Source organism: Otolemur garnettii, unplaced genomic scaffold (genome assembly GCF_000181295.1).
Source record: "Otolemur garnettii isolate 467f Iridium unplaced genomic scaffold, OtoGar3 scaffold00093, whole genome shotgun sequence".
NCBI classification, from domain to species: Eukaryota; Metazoa; Chordata; class Mammalia; order Primates; family Galagidae; genus Otolemur; species Otolemur garnettii.
This window is the reverse complement of record NW_003852488.1, coordinates 5,539,363-5,543,620: the sequence shown is the minus strand read 5'-3', so window position 1 is coordinate 5,543,620 and position 4,258 is coordinate 5,539,363.

The window sequence follows — 4,258 nt, the reverse complement described above, 5'->3', positions numbered from 1 at the left end:
ATCTTTTCTTTATATGTGGTCAGTTTTCCCAGGTAGAAATCGTTTACCTTTCTGTCTAGGAGTTATAAGACTATTGCTAACATTTGAAGAGTCATGTCAAGGAGAGGTATAAGTAGTCTCACTATTTAGTACCTAAAATTTCATTGCTGCCTTCAGCCATGCCTGACAACTCCTAGTCCAAAGTTCCTATGGTTCAACCTCTCTAGTCTTACTGTGGTGATAGAGGGCATCTAAGAATTTAACTGCTTCTTATATAAGTGATAACTAATGCCTCTATTTCTAGTTCCAACAGCACCCCACCTTTAGGGGTATCTGATAGATCCAACTCTTGAGCATTTTCCTGTTCTTTCAAGGCTTGTATCTTGTCTTTTTTGTGTATGCATTTAGTTTTCTTTTGTCTTCTAAGACAGTCATTGCCAGTTTAAGGGCCTTCTATCTTCTAAAATTTAGTCGACATTCTCTTTTTTCTATTTTGTTTTCCCTATTAACTTTGTTTGGTGAGTTTGCCATTAAAACAAAAAATAAAAAAAAAACCCTTTCAATGGAATTTTGAAATGTTCTCAAGAAGGAGCAGAAAGGAGTAAGCAGGACGGCCAACTGGAGCTAGCTTTACACAGAGGCTCCCATCCAGAAGGAGAGTTAGACAGAAGTTTAGCAAGTAAGCTGAAGGTTTGGAGCTCAGCCAAGAGAGAAGATTGAAGAGCACATATCACCCCTGCTGAGGTGAACTGTGACCCCAAGTAAACAAACAATAGATACAAAACCCATCGCCAACTGGATGGGAGTCCCCTCCTTTGTGCGAAAGGCTTGCAGTATACTTTCTACAAACAAGCGACCAGAGTCCAGATCTCCTCCTATTTTATCCCATGGGAGAGACCCTCTAAAAATCTGAACTCCTTTCCCTGAGAGGACTCACTAGTGTGCCATGGCACTCTCCCACCAGGAATAAAACTAAACATATACACTACCCACAGTTATGAACTCCCAGCACTCCTTTCCACTCTCACCCCGTGGTCTGGAAGCCTGTCCCCCATGGAGTCCAGATTCTTGAGCATTTTCTTGAGAGGTGTTGACAGGGCATGGGCGGTTACAAGTCTGTGTTGAATCAGCAGCATGGGTGTTAAAATGGGGACTGTGGAGTGAAAGAGCCATATGGGAGAGGGAGAGATGGTGCCCTGCCATGCAGTGCAGCAGTGGCAGTGGCAGGAACAATAGGGCTCACACCCCTGGTGATGTTTTGTAGAAGCACTTCCCTCTTCTCTTAGCAAGCAGAGGGAGCAGAAACCTCTCCTATGGTGGTGGCCATGGCGGAACAGATCTGGGATGGAAACACAGGCCCCATGAGCAAAGGGCAAACTTCCTGGACTAATTCATTTACTGGGGGGGGGGCCTTCTGACTCCATGGAACACCAGAGCAAGTCATACTCGAGCTTCCAGCAGACCCCTGCTATCTAGTTGCTCAAGACCTTTTGAACTCTCCCACTTGAGACTGGGTGCTGACTGGGACAATTGATTGTTTGGGACCTCTTGACCTGGGTCAATCACCTGAGGGCCATCCAAGGTGGTACTTGGTTGTGTTATTATAGGAAGGTTTGATTTTCCTTTTCTAGTTGTTGCCTGTGGGGGAAGGATGTCTTAGTTGCTTGTATTCCTCCACAGCTGAGACTTCAACCCAGAGTTACTGATTCACTAGGATGGGACAGAGACAAGATGAAAACAAGACAGAGCTACTTAGCCCTACCATACCAATCAGGTCCCCAGTGTCTCAGGCTGTAGTACTGTATAGGTCCTTTGCAAAGCAGCAGGGGGAAAACCTGCAGTCACTAGTCCCAGCTCTTGGGCATAGGGCTGGTTAATCACTACTCCAGGAGCCCCAATCAAATTTCACCTTATCTTCTCATCTAGCCAAATGGTGAAAAATAATCATGGGGTGGAATCAGTGGAAAAACTCTGGCAACATGAATAATCAGAGTAGATCAACTCCCCCAAGGAATGACAAGGTGGACACACCAGAAGATCCCATTCATAAACAAATGGCTGAGATGTCAGAAATAGAATTCAGAATTTGGATTGCAAATAAGATTAACAGAATGGAGGTAAAGTTGGAGTTAGAAATTCAAGAAGCATTTCAAAAGTTGTCCCAACAATTCAATGAATTCAAAGACAAAATTACCAAAGACTTTGACACATTGAGGCAAGAACTTGCAGGCCTCAAAGATCTGAGAAATACAGTAGAATCCCTCAGTAACAAAATGGGGCAGGAAGAAGAAAGGATTTCTGACATTGAAGAGAAAGCTTTTGAATGCTCCCAAATGCCCAGAGAAGGAATGGAGACCAAAATCAGATCATTCTCTCAGAGAACTTTGGGACAATTTGAAGAAAACTAATATTTGCCTTATAGGAATTCCTGAAGATGATGAGGTTGCTTCAAAAGGCCCAGATGTTCTACTTCAAGAGATAATCGTGGAGAAATTCCCAAACATGGCAAGAGATTCTGAAATTCAGATAGCAGACAGTGTCAAACCCCAGCATGATTCAACCCAAATAAAGCATCTCCCAGACACATTATTATTAACTGCACCAAAGTTAATATGAAGGAGAAAATTCTGTAAGCAGCTAGACGTAAGAAAACCATAACATATAAGGGGAAGCATATTAGAATGACTGCAGATCTCTCTGCTATTCAAACTAGAAGAGGGTGGTCATTGACCTTTAACCTCCTAAATCAAAATAACTTTCAACTCAGGATCCTGTATCCAGCTAAACTGAGTTTCATTTATGATGGAGGAATTAAATCCTTTAATGACATTCACATGTTGAAGAAATTTGCCATAACTAAATCAGCTTTCCAGGATATTCTCAGACCTATCCTCTATAATGACCAGCACAATCCTCTACCACCAAAGTAAACTCACTCAGAAACTTTTGATGAAATTTCAACTTCCAAAGTGGCAAAAGGATTAAAAATGTCCACTGGACTTTTGAAAAACTCAATACCCAAACTACTACTAGGCTTAGCAATATTCTCAATTAATGTGAATGGCTTAAATTGTTCTCTAAAGAGGCTCAGGTTGGCTGATTGTATACAAAAACTCAGGCCAGATATCTGTTGCATACAAGAATCTCATCTTACTTAAAATGATAAATATAGACTCAGTGTGAAGTGATGGTCATCTATAAATGGAAATCAGAATAAAGCAGGGATGGGTGGAGGGAGGGTGATTGGTGGGATCACACCTATGGTTCATCCTATAAGGATACATGTGAATCTCTCTAAATGTAGAATATAAATGTCTTAAAACAATAACTAAGAAAAGACATGAAGGCTATGTTAACCAGTTGGATGAAAGTATTTCAAATTGTATATAGAAATAGTACACTGTACCACATGATAGTATTAATGTGCACTGCTATGATTTAATAAAAAAAAAAAAGAAAAAAGCAGGGGTTACAATTTTATTTGCAGATACAATAGACTTTAAACCAACAAAAGTAAGGAAAGATAAGGATGGTCACTTCACATTTGTTAAGGGTAACACTCAACATGATATTTCAATTATTAACATTTATGGACCCAACCAGAATGTGCCTCAATTTATAAGAGAGACTCTAACATACATGAGCAACTTGATTTCCTCCAGCTCCATAATAGTTGGAGATTTTAACATTCCCTTGGCAATGTTGGATAGATCCTCCAATAAGAAACTAAGCAAAGAAATTTTAGATTTAAACTTAACCATTCATCAATTGGATTTAATAGACATCTACAGAACATTCTATCCTAACAAAACTGAATACACATTCTTCTCATCAACCTATGGAACATCTTCAAAAGTTGATCACATTTAGATTACAAGTCTAACCTCAGCAAATTTAAAAGAACAGAAATTATTCTTGCACCTTCTCAGATCATCATGGAATAAATGTTGAACTTAATAACAATAGGAATCTACAGACTCATACAAAAACATGGAAACTAAATAATCTTATGCTGAGTGATAGCTGGGTGATATACAAGATTAAGAAGGAAATTACCACATTTTTGGAACAAAATTGTAATGAAGACATTAATTACCAGAAGCTCTGGGATACCACAAAGGCAGTCCTAAGAGAGAAATTTATAGCATTGTAAGCCTTCCTCAAGAGAAAGGAAAGAGAGGAAGTTAACAACTTAGTAGGACATCTCAAACAACTGGAAAGGGAAGAACATTCCAATCCCAAACCCAGCAGAAGAAAAGAAATAATCAAAATTAGAGCA